The sequence below is a fragment of the Culex quinquefasciatus genome, chromosome 3 (genome assembly GCF_015732765.1).
Source record: "Culex quinquefasciatus strain JHB chromosome 3, VPISU_Cqui_1.0_pri_paternal, whole genome shotgun sequence".
Taxonomy (NCBI): Eukaryota; Metazoa; Arthropoda; class Insecta; order Diptera; family Culicidae; genus Culex; species Culex quinquefasciatus.
The window spans coordinates 100,000,621-100,014,237 of record NC_051863.1 but is presented as its reverse complement, the minus strand read 5'-3'; the positions used below and the strand labels follow the sequence as shown (position 1 = coordinate 100,014,237).

General features: G+C 38.1%; 1 protein-coding gene across 1 annotated transcript in view; it reads left to right on the top strand.

Moving 5' to 3' along the window:
• The window catches only part of LOC119770639 (translation initiation factor eIF-2B subunit gamma), a 54,762-nt gene that overhangs the window by 7,430 nt on the left and 33,715 nt on the right, over positions 1-13,617 (top strand). The window lies entirely within an intron of this gene.

Sequence of the window (13,617 nt, the reverse complement as noted above, 5' to 3'; positions counted from 1 at the left end):
GTGATGAAGTTTTCCAGACTAATTGGTGAGTTGGGAGAGAATTTTGTTGTGGGGTTTGTTTTGATTTTGATTTATTTGTATGATTCACAGGAAGGATGCGAAGAGCTGCAGATGCCGTACCAGGAAGTGGTGCCAGTGAGAAGCAAGATTCGGATGCAGGGCCAAGCTATGTCATTCGGATGGTCAAGCACAGTTCGAGTCGATCGATCACGCGGTTCCACCAAAGAGAATTCCGCATCAACAAGAAGATTCTCAGTGGCCTCCATGCCGGCACCGGTGCTTCACTCGCCGACGCTGAGGAACCTCCCAGGAAGCAGTGTTGGTGGCGGGACACGATGAAATTACAAAATTTTTACACACCAAGTTGTTCTTGAAGTTAGAAAAAAAGCAGCCAAATAATTGCGCAACATCTTCTTTATTTGCATTTGCATTGATTATAGAAAGAAAGCTATTTAAAACCAATAAATATAATATAGTATTTCATGTGACGCAACACGTCAAATTCAAGTGTTTTGCTATTGAATTGACAGTATATTTTGGTGCCCAAAATTCAAGTGTTTTGCGATTGATATTTGAGTGCTCTGTACAGCAGGGTCAGATCATGTGTAGAACACTTCGATAAGCCGTGGGAAGTGTACACTGAGCAAAAATCCCACGGCTTATCGAAGTGTTCTACACATGATCTGACCCTGCTGTACAGAGCACTCAAATATCAATCGCAAAACACTTGAATTTTGGGCACCAAAATATACTGTCAATTCAATAGCAAAACACTTGAATTTGACGTGTTGCGTCACATGAAATACTATATTATATTTATTGGTTTTAAATAGCTTTTCTTTCTATAATCAATGCAAATGCAAATAAAGAAGATGTTGCGCAATTATTTTTTGGCTGCTTTTATTTTCTAACTTCAAGAACAACTTGGTGTGTAAAATTTTGTAATTTTTTCATCCGGGTGTCCCGCCACCAACACTGCTTCCTGGGAGGTTCCTCAGCGTCGGCGAGTGAAGCACCGGTGCCGGCGGAGATGGAGGCCACTGGAGAATCTTCTTGTTGATGCGGAATTCTCTTTGGTGGAACCGCGGTGATTCGATCGACTCGAACTGTGCCTTGACCATCCGAATGACATAGCTTGGCCCCTGCATCCGAATCTTGCTTCTCACTGGCACCACTTCCTGGTACGGCATCTGCAGCTCTTTCGCATCCTTCCTGTGAATCATACAAAATAAATCCAAAAATCAAAACAAAACCCCACAACCAAAATTCTCTCCCAACTCACCAATTAGTCTGGAAAGGAACTTCATCACAAAAGTTGGCTTCTATACGGGAATCCAGGAGACCAAGCCCTACCGCTGGCTATACGGAGCCCGAGCCCGAGGACGTAGTCTTGTATGGCGATGCTCATCTTCACGGTCACAAACCAATTTACTGGACTGGAACATGGCGGCAGCGAACTCACGCGGTCTGCGAAAAACGAACACACCGGACGGCCAAAACTTTCAAATGAGGAAACAAAGCAAAGTCTCATGAAGCTGTCGCGTACCTGCATTTCAAATCAAAACAAGATCAATTTCAAGTGTTTTCCTCACCACTTTGAATAGTTCAACACAGTGGGGCAAATTCATGAGCAAAACACTTGTAATTTTTGTGCCACCCGAATGAAAATAAGGTGTCAAAAAATACCAAAAAGTCAATCGCCAAAACACTTGAATTTAATAATGGATTGGATTGAAATTGAAACACAAACAAATTAGATCTAAGATGCGGCTTAATTGAATCATTCAAGTGTTTGGGCACTTGGAAAAAAAGGGTGGCGTATTTTCAGTGTAGTACTTTTCTCTTCTCGCTCGCGCTCGCATTTTCGTTCGCGTTCTCGCTCTCGCAATCCGTTCGTCCCAAGCTAGCAATTTGTTTAGGGACCATCCACAAACCACGTGGACACTTTTTTTGAAATCTCAACCCCCCCCCCCCCCCATTGTGGACAATTTCCATACAAATAAAATATTTTTTGTATGGAGCGTGGACAATCGCCAACCCCCCCCCCCCACCGGTGACCACGTGGTTTATGGATGGTCCCTTATCAGGCTTATGAATACGGACCAGGCGATGCACACTGGGAAAAAAGGGACCCGTAGCCCCATGAATTAGATGCCGCTGAAATTTTAACTTGGAAATATATGTTTATTATGTAAAAAAAATCCGGGGAATCGAATGGTGATGGTTTCGTCTGCCGGAGATAATGGGAAAGGGTCCATTTTGCCCAAATATCCCCTAAAATGCAACCTTTTTATATTATATGCTACATTACGAGAAATACCGCAGGTTTTTAGACTTCAAAATAAGTGAACTTTATGTAAAAAACTATGACAAATCGATTGGTGAAGGTTTCATGTGCCGGAGACACCGAGAAAGGTCTTATTTTGCCTCAATTAACCCTATATTCGATTTTTCTTGTAATTTGCTCCACATCATAAAATGCCGCAGTTTTCCAGACTTCAAAATAAGTGAACTTTATGTAAAAAACCATGACAAATCGATTGGTGAAGGTTTCACGTGCCGGAGATAATGGGAAAGGGTCCATTTTGCCCCAATTATCCGTATATTCGATTTTTCATGTAATTTGCTCCACATCGTAAAGTGCCGCAGTTTTAGACTTCAAAATAAGTGAACTTTATGTAAAAACCATGACAAATCGATTGGTGAAAGTTTTATGCACCGGAGACACCAGAAATAGGTCCGTTTGCCCCAAATGTCCCTTATATGGAAAAATGTGCATTTCCTAACATTATTCATCAATAAAGAAATCGATGGTGTTCGAACGAAAGTTGGTATCGGACATTTTCGGGTCCGACCAGGTCAGCGATAGCCTCATTATGTCCAATAAATTGGCTTCAGGAGTCGTTTTACGAGCGAGGTGAGTCCGAGCTTGTTTGTAACGTTCGTGTGTATGCTCGCCTGGTTGCTCATCATAGAAGCACAACGGGTAAGGCTGCAATGTTTAATATTTTTAGAATAAGTGATTTTTTCAAACTACATAACACTTGCAAATTAGATTAAAAAATCGAATATAGGGTTATTTGGGGCAAAATTAGACCTTTCCCGGTGTCTCCGGCACGCGAAACCTTCACCAATCGATTTGTCATGGTTTTTTACAAAAATTTCACTTATTTTGAAGTCTGAAAAACTGCGGCACTTTACGATGTGGAGCAAATTACATGAAAAATTGAATATAGGGTTAATTGAGGCAAAATAAGACCTTTCTCGGTGTCTCCGACACGTGAAACCTTCACCGATCGATTTGTCATGGTTTTTTACATAAAGTTCACTTATTTTGAAGTCTGGAAAACTGCAGCACTTTACGATGTGAAGCAAATTACATGAAAAATTCGAATATAGGGTTAATTGGGGCAACATGAGACCTTTCTCGGTGTCTCCGGCACGCGAAACCTTCACCAATCGATTTGTCATGGTTTTTTACATAAAGTTCACTTATTTTGAAGTCTGAAAAACTGCGGCACTTTACGATGTGGAGCAAATTACATGAAAAATCGAATATAGGGTTAATTGGGGCAAAATGAGACCTTTCTCGGTGTCTCCGGCACGTGAAACCTTCACCAATCGATTTGTCATGGTTTTTTACATAAAGTTCACTTATTTTGAAGTCTAAAAAACTGCGGCAATTTACGATGTAAAGCAAATTACATGAAAAAATCGAATATAGGGTTAATTGGGGCAAAATGAGACCTTTCTCGTTGTCTCCGGCACGTGAAACCTTCACCAATCGATTTGTCATAGTTTTTTACATAAAGTTCACTTATTTTGAAGTCTGAAAAACTGCGGCACTTTACGATGTGGAGCAAATTACATGAAAAAATCGAATATAGGGTTAATTGGGGCAACATGAGACCTTTCTCGGTGTCTCCGGCACGTGAAACCTTCACCAATCGATTTGTCATGGTTTTTTACATAAAGTTCACTTATTTTGAAGTCTGAAAAACTGCGGCACTTTACGATGTGGAGCAAATTACATGAAAAAATCGAATATAGGGTTAATTGGGGCAAAATGAGACCTTTCTCGGTGTCTCCGGCACGTGAAACCTTCACCAATCGATTTGTCATAGTTTTTTACATAAAGTTCACTTATTTTGAAGTCTGAAAAACTGCGGCACTTTACGATGTGGAGCAAATTACATGAAAAAATCGAATATAGGGTTAATTGGGGCAAAATGAGACCTTTCTCGGTGTCTCCGGCACGTGAAACCTTCACCAATCGATTTGTCATGGTTTTTTACATAAAGTAATGTAGCATATAATATAAAAAGGTTGCATTTTAGGGGATATTTGGGCAAAATGGACCCTTTCCCATTATCTCCGGCAGACGAAACCATCACCATTCGATTCCCCGGATTTTTTTACATAATAAACATATATTTCCAAGTTAAAATTTCAGCGGCATCTAATTCATGGGGCTACGGGTCCCTTTTTTCCCAGTGTGCAGCGTCAGTGTTTATTTGGTCGAAGTGTACTAATTCATTGGCAGATCTGGTTCTAGTTGTAATGTACGACAAGACTACTGACGGACGTGACAGGACGAGGGCCCAATTTAGAGGTTTCGACATCAACGATGTGCGGCTGGATCACCCTCCCAAAAAAAAAAACTACCATGGTTAGGTTTTCAGTGTATAAAAAAGACTTCGCCAAAAAATAATGTATATGTGGACAGAAGAAGAATAAAGGGATAGTTTGCACGTCCTTTCAAGAAGTTTTGCTTAACAAAAGGAAAGAATCGTGGAAAATATGCTATGTTCAAAAATATTTTCGATTAATTTGAAAATTCTGACCAAATTCTGACTCTAATTGTCGATGAAACGGATTTGGTTGGAGTAAGTATTTATACGAACTTTTGGTTTTGACATAACCGTGTAAGTAAACTCCGACACTTTTGATATTTTCCGTAATAACTTTTCAATAGGTGGAAACCTTGAATGTAAACAAACAGTCTTTCCATTTTGCACTAGTGACAGTTCACATTGAGTGTGAGTGGGGTAGGCTAATTGCTCACATCCAACGTTTCGCCTTATTGAAAATTTATTCCGATTCTCGTCCCGCACGTGTGGATAAATCGGACCGCGCACTGGACTCACAATACAGAGGTCGCCGGTTCGAATCCCGCGGGCGCTCTAAAATTCTATGTGTAAATATGGGTATTCGACGCCGTCGCTCCGTTTTTTTCTCTCCAAAAATAGAATAAAAATAATAATAAACATTGAGAAGAAGTGCTCAAAAACCAACAATCGTCTCGAGCGCTGCCTTACAGGGTAGGAATCTGTTGTCGGTCGTGGACATTCCCACCGCGGGCATCTGGCGATAGATTATTGGAGCAAACTCGTATCCGGCCATTCAACAGTACGAAAGAACACATTGGTTAGCTCATCTTGGCCTCCAAGCTCTGTACATCGGTTCTCTAATCAAAACAAAAACAGTTTACCGGGCCGCTGGCCAACCTTTGACATCGTGCTGAAGTATCTAAAAAATGTCGGAAGCTCCAGCGGCATGACCGCCGTTAAAGATCCGGCCTATGAACCCGCTGCCAGGAGGATGCTACCACTTGAAACCTTTCAAATGTACGGCAGTGTTGGGTGCTCGAATGTAATGCCGGAAACTTGGTTAACTTCAGCTTTAAAACTTGCTACAGGTACAGATCCGGGTCTTACAGGCCGCTAGAGTCCGGGCCCAGCATAACAAGTCTAGTTCTTCCTTGGTGCATCTTCCAGAACGATTGATTTGGTGCAGATCGTTCTGACGACGAAAAAATAAACAACAATAGATGCAGTCCTTGCGAACCCTGGAGAGCCAGGAAAAAAAATACTCAGATTATTGTTTGTTTACTTTTGTAAACATTCTTGCAACAAACCTGAATTATTGGGGTTTCTGTTAAAATCCAGCATTTGAAGTGAAAACAATAACACCCCACTGCGCACCATACATTAAACTGATTTGTTTGTGCTTGAGCTGTCATTCGCAATGCAAGCATAAAATTTAAATTTCAATGCTGTTTAAGTTTACATTTTGAAAAATGTACATCAAAAGTTCATTTACATGCTCTTTATATTTTATAATTCTTGATTTGCCAAAACAAAAAGTTGTATTTACATGCGATTCATAGTTTACATTGAATCTGATTTTACATGAAGGTTGATTAAATGCTAAACACCGTTTTAAGTTGAATTTCTAATTTACATTGTGCAGATAGTTTTTTTTTAATTTTTTCTATCTTTTGTTAAATCCTTAATTAAAAGCAATTAGAGTTTCCAAATGAACTATGAAATAACTCACAGCTGAAAGGAACCCCAAAACTCTGTTATGTACTTAAAGGAACTAATTGTATCATGATTATCCGCCAATAAAACCTGAATTGAAACTAATTTACATTGACCATGTTTACGTTCAAAACATGGTTTCAGTGTTGAGTAAATTTACATTTTTTTTTCTGTGTAGAATAAATAGATTATTACAAAATTTGTGTGTACAAATATCAGCCGTCTGCTCTGATTTAGCTTGGATTTAGCTGATACAACCGAAATTTTTGCAGGTTTGAGATTATTAAGGGTAATTAGATTTTTATGAATAAACATTGCCTTAACCAAACATTAACCAGTTGCATGAATACCAAAACATGTTAATTACTCGAAATTGCTACAAATTACTTTGTAGAGTTTCAGGGGAAATATTTTTCATGAGTAGGAAAGTTTATTTTTTAGATTTTGCCTTTCTTACTAAAGAAAGGTATAGGTTTTACTTTAAGGCAGGACGTCATTTCCATCTTCGTAAATATGTCGATTCAGCATTAATTTTAATCGGAAAAATCGACAAAAAATCACACTGCATCGATTTTCGACGCTCTATCGATTCACCTTGACAGAACTCGTCTATCTCCAACCCTCGAATTTTGAGAAAATAAATTCCGTGGAGGTCGAGTAATGTTCGTATGTGGTAAAATTTTGCAAAATTTTGTGTCGCGCCGTTCTCAGCTCCCATATATCCGATTTCGATTCTTCTAAATGCAGATGAAAGCTAGTGTGCTGAACCTGGGCGAGTTGTCGCGCAACTTTCGAAATATCCATCTGTTTTCGGATGCGGCCAGACTTTTCAACAAAATACACAGTTTTCAAAAGAAAATATGGTCAATTTTTTTCATTTTCATATCTTTTATTTATATCAAAAATGCAGTGCATTTTTCGAGCCCTACAGCCTCCCAAATTTTCATCCAGATTCATAATATGGTTCTGGAGTTAGAGCCGTTTGATTAACCTACCATAAGAAAAAAAATCCCTAAAAAAAGGTAAAAGCCCTCCTGGTGACCTTCGCCAACATTTTTCATTTCTGATTTTATTCGAAATTTCTTGCTACATTCATAGTACAGACCATGAGTGAGCATCTGAAACAACATCGATCATCGACATCGATCGGCAATCCCGATCAATTTTTAGAACGATTTACTTTTTGCTTTTCTTACTAAAGAAAGGTATAGGTTTTACTTTAAAGTACGGTATGCTGATCGGAAGGAACGCGGTCAAGAAATGTTGCGTGTTCTTTTCGTGACCCCCCCAAGAAAAGTTGACAGTTCGGTATGAGCGCGATTGACGGTGTGCGCGCTTGAGGTTCTTTCGAGGAAAAAATAAAAAGATTAAAAATATTCAAAACTTTAAATTAAATAGATTAAAAATGTTTATTCTAAAACTTATAACAACAATTATGAACAAAATAAAGAAATCAATAAATAAAAGCAAATTTAGAAATTCTTAAATTCTAAAACAAGAAAAACTGAAATTAAAAAAATATGTAATTATGAAATAAGGAAATTAAAAAACTATGTAATTATGAAATAAGGAAATTAAAAAATTAGGAAATTAGGAAACAAGGGAATTAGGAAATTTGGAAATTATGATATTAGCAAATTAGTAAAATAAAGAAAATAAGAAAATCATGAAATTATGAAACAAGGAAATTAAGAAATTAGAAAATTAATATGTAAGGAAATTAGGATGTTAGGAAGTTACGAAGTTAGGAAATTAGGAAATAAGGAAATTCGGAAACTAGGAAATTAGGAAGTTAGGAAATGTTGAAGTTATAAAATACGGCTGGTACAATTGTTTAATTTTTTTTTCTGGAATTATAAAATTTTTTAATCCTTAAATTCTTAAATTCTTAAATTCTTAAATTCTTACATTCTTACATTCTTAAATTCTTAAATTCTTAAATTCTTAAATTCTTAAATTCTTAAATTCTTAAATTCCTAAATTCCTAAATTCCTAAATTCCTAAATTCCTAAATTCCTAAAATCCTAAAATCCTAAATTCCTAAATTCCTAAATTCCTAAATTCTTAAATTTTAAATTTTTTTTATTCCTAAATTTTTACATTTTTTGAATTTCTTATTTTTTTTCAATTATTCCTAAATTTTCATTCTACATTTTTTAATTTTGGAAGAAGTTATTGTTATTGATTGTTATAATTTCGAGGTTTTTGTAAATTTGTATTTACGAATTTCTATATTTCCGATTTTTAAAACTTTTGGAATTTCGACTTGTACATTCGTTTCGAATTTTAACATTTTTGATCTATGGAATTTATAAAAACGTTAAAAATTAAAATTATTATTCAATTCTGCATATTTTCAATTTTGATTTTCCAAATTTCAGATTTTTGTTGAAATTTTCTTTATTATTATTATGTATTTAAAATGTTATTTAAATTTCTGAAATGTTTGTTTTTTTCACATTTTTGAATTTGTTGTTTGGTTGGATTTCAAAATTTCAGATTATTATTGTATTTTCAGTAAGAACATATATATTTGTATGATTATTGTCAAGTTTAATTTCACTCTGATTTACTTCATTTTGGTCCCGCGAGTGTGGATAAATCGGACAGTGCAGGGGACTCATAATCCAGAGGTAGCTGGTTGGTACTAGCAATAAATTGTTGGTGACACGATGGCCGACATCTATAAAGACAACTTCTTTTTTTACTCCATTTCGACCGAAACTAAATCTTTCCTTTTAGTTTCAATATTCTGCTTTTTGAGATTCGGCGGGAATTTTAAATATTATTATCTCCAATACAAAATTATTAAAACGTTTGTAATTATCAGTCGCATTCAAAAAGAAAAATTACAATTCTTTGATTTTTTCATCAAAACATATTATAAACAAGCACCGCGCGAAGAAACGTCAAACGCAATCTTTCCGTTTCTGTTACTTTTCAGCTGCGTACCACTTAAGAAAAATCTTTTCGTGACCCTTTCCTTGACCGTTTCTTGGGCGTTTTTTTGTATGGAGTTTTGCGTTCCTTCCCATCTGCGTATCAGCCTTAAGGCAGGACGTCATTTCCATTTTCGTAAATATGTCGATTCAGCATGAATTTTAATCGGAAAAATCGACAAAAAATCACACTGCATCGATTTTCGACGCTTCGTCGCCAAGTCGACAAGTTGTCAAGTTGAGCTTCGAATACTGGCGCGAGAATGCTGGCGCATATATTTTGTGGCTCGACTTATACTCATTTTGTAGTGTTTCCTTGAATATGTAAGATATCGTAGCTTTTCGGTTTCTTCTGCCCTGTCCGTTTTTGCATAACTGTCCAATGTTTATGCAAAAACCTTTGTGACATAGGACATTCATCCGGCTACAATCATTTTGTTTCCCGTGCGCTCCTAAAATCGCCTAAATGTAGACTTAATTTTTTCGTGATTTCGCAGGTTTATTTAACAGGGTTCATTAGATAGGATAATAAGAGCTTTCTAAGCTTTTCATCGTTTATATCGTTTTCAAAGTGTTCAATGCTGGCGACTCCAATGGCTTTCTTCCTAAGGTTCTCGCGATTGAGTGTGTAGTGGTGCGGTTGTTAAAAATAGCTATATCAGTCACACAAAAGGGCTCGTACCGAAACTAGAAAACAAAAAAACGCGGTGTGCGTTGTTGGGAAGCTTGCTATGAACGCGGTGTGCGTTGTTGGGAAGCTTGCTATGATCGCGTTTGTCATAAACGCTTGTTTGATTAGAAACGTACAAACATATTGTACGATTAAACATATTCTTTTGGTGAAAATTGTGTTTTTTATTTCTTTTGGAAATCATATCATTCATAATACTCATAATATCATCATAATACATTGCTTTCATCATAAGACTTTCTTTTGTGCTGACGTTATAAATAAACAAAGTCGATGTTATTAATTGAAAGAAGTTCTACCATTGTTATATTCTTTAGTAAGAAAAGCTCTTTCTCACCCCAGGTGGGATTAAATCGGGTTTTTATGTATGAAATGATCAAGTAATCAGCAATGTAATCAAAGTCTTATCAGTTTTAAAAACGTTTTACAAGTATCTTGAGTTTTGCTGAAATAGATTGTAATGGAGGCTTCTGTTTGATTTTTTGTTGAAATTAATAGGTTTTTTTATTTTTGTTCAACCAAAAAAATGTTTGTGAATGTGTTTTCAACGTAATCAGTAGAAACACGAATTTTATTGCTTTTTTTTGTGCCCAAATAGGGCTTTTGGGTTTGATATTACCTCGCCCGTCCTTAAGACTAACTTTTGTGATGTATCCCTGTTTACTCTACACAGTTAGCCGGTTACTCGTACCCATTGATAGGGGTAGTGTTGAGGCGACTGGACATGCGACCCCTTCCTGAGCCTACGCCGCTGGACTCGCACTTGGCAGCTTTGAGCTTCCACCTTGCGACTGTCAACACAGCGCAACGCAAGAAGTGAGAGTTGTCATTCTTGTTGAATAAAGTTATTCTTGTTTTGTGAGTAGAAGAATCCTCATGTGTTTTTTATTTGTTTTTTATCCGTCTTGTTTGTCCTTTTAATTTGCTTAATTAAATCCCTCGACCCGCGTTTCGACCACCCTGCGGGTGTCGTAAGGGGTTGTAAAAGTGGCGACGAGTCCGGAAAGTGACCCACGCGGAGGAGGAAAAGCAGCGGAATGGAAGGAGTTCCGGATCAAGCCATCCTTGATGCCGGTCAGAACCAGCAGACGGCGGACGTGCAGCAGGCACCGTTGCACTATGGTACATTGGGTGGCCAAGTTTCAAAAAAGTGACCTTCTCCAAATATTTTTTGGTATTTTTTTCTCGAAAGTAAACATTCTAACTAAGAAAAATCCAAATTTTCAAAGCTGTAAGTTTGTTCGTTACGGAGATACGCAAGCTGAAAGTCAAAAAATGGAGTAAAAAACTAGGATTTTTCGTAAAAAAGGCTGATTGTTTAATTTTAACATAGCTCAGCCATTTTAAATATTTTATTAGGACAATTATACATCATTGGAAAGGTAATGAGATAAGCTTTTAAACTATTGACAGATAAAATGTTATTTCCAAACCAAAAACTGAAGTTTTCATCGTATAACTGGAGCATTTTTTTGACAAAACTTATTTTTTTGTGTTTGTTAATCGAGTACTTTTTTTGCTAACCGATGCTAAACATGAAACTAAGATCACTTAAAAGATTGGATCATAATCTAACATTGCTGAAATTTCCAGCCTGCGATTTTTTGCTTTTTGGAGATATGCCATTTTGAACATTTACGTTTTATCAAAATTTGCTGCAATCTACATATGCGCCCGTTTATTTCACTTGCTTTGCTACCTACTTCGTGGGCATCGTCGCTTCAAAAATCAATACCTGGTTTCAAGAAGTTCGAAATGACTTTATTGGAATTTTCTGTTGCCTACATTTAAAATTGAGTACCTTAGTCAAAATAAGGTATTCGTACCGAAGTTTCTCAAGCGAAATTGGAGAATCTCAGTTTGATACCGAAAAAGTATTCAGCAAAATATTGACATAGCATGATGAATTTCTGCGATCAATCCATGAAACTGATCCACATTTAAGTTCTATGTTGATTAGTACAAAACATCATAAAAAGTACCTTTAACATATCCTGAAGCCGTCAGAAACTCTATAATCAAATGAATTTTCATGAACAAGAACATCAGGATTAGTAAGAATATGTTTTGTTTTTTATCGTTTTACTTCATAATTAATATTTTGAATAAAATTAATTTTTCTGTTATTTGATTTAACAATTCAAATTTTCGCAATTTATGCCCGTAAAGGGTAGGTGGGGCGTGGGGGTGGGTCTCAAGTTATATGGCATGGACTCACAAAAAGAAACACACAGCAGTAAATAATAAATATTTGACTTTAAATGGATTTATTACGTTTAACAAAATGTTGTTGGTGGGGAGGAGGGGAGGGGGGGGGGGGTGTGAAAGAAAGTGGAGGGAGGGGTTGTGTCCTTAAAGTGGGGATGTATTAGCTGATCCATAATTTAATAATATAAACTTGCAATACAATATATACGCAATTCTTTTGCACTTGCAAATGTATGAAAAGACTATTTATTATAAACAATCAACTATTGAAAAACATGAAAAGTCATAAAAATCGACGTATATCATTTCAATACCATACAATTACCCAAATTTGTATGAAAAAAACATTTAAAAAGCAAAAAAATAATTTGGCCGCCTGTTTGTATGGAGATGGCCCATAGTGCGTTGGCAGCCGGTCAGCAACTTTATCCGCTGTTCCTCCAGAGTCCTCCACCAAACGCAGCGCCGTACGTGGAGTGGTTCCAACATCAACGAGGTTATGTTGCGCAACTGTTCCGGCAGCAGCATGAGGCACTTCAACGTCAGCTGGCGGAGATGCAGCAGCAGCAGCTGGCATTCATACAGCATCAGCAGCAATTCATCAACAGCATCGTGACGTCGATGAAGGGGTGCAGACTCAACCGTACCTGGATGCGACATCGGACTCGCTTGGCAGCGGCAACGCGGGGGAGTTTGAAACCGATCCGGACGGCGACGGTGTGTCCACGGCCTGGCACAATCCACAGGACGAGCTGTTGCAGAAGAAGAAGGTGCGCTCGCTGGACAAGTTGGCGGAAAACTCTCGGTGTGGGAACGTTAGCGGTCTTGGAGGAGGACCAGAAACTGCGGTACAGGTGCCGAAACTTGTGTACAATCAGAACGACCTGCGCGCACCTGGCGCGATGGCGGCACCGTGTACGTATCAGCAGCAGGCGCTGGTTGAATCTTGCGAGGTTAGTGGTTACCTTGATGACGTCATCGAGTACCTGTCTGAGGTGAACCATAGCCGAAAACGTCATCCAACTGCGACGGGGACACCGTTGCACTTACCGCCGGATCCGTGGCCCAAGCCGACCGGATCGTGGCAAAGTGAAAATGTTGAGTTCACCGGACTGATCGAAGTCCCACTGTCGTTGATCGTGAATGTCAACATCGGTTGCCTGCTGGTGCAGTTCAGCTCAGCGGTGACCAACATAACGTAGAGCATTGCGGATGCTGCAAAAGATCAAACGAGGAGAAGTACTGCTGCGGTGCACCACAACACGCTGCAGACTGGTTGGAGGTTCGGAGAGTGCATCCGTTCAAAGCTGGAGTACAAGCCAGCCCCATCATCATCAGCAATAACTCCGCGAGGTGAGCAGCAAAAACGAAAATTTTGCGTGAGTGTGCCAGACGCGATCAACAGAAAGGTCGGTCGTGTGCTGTTGTGGACAGTCGACCTCCGCGCAGTTCGGCG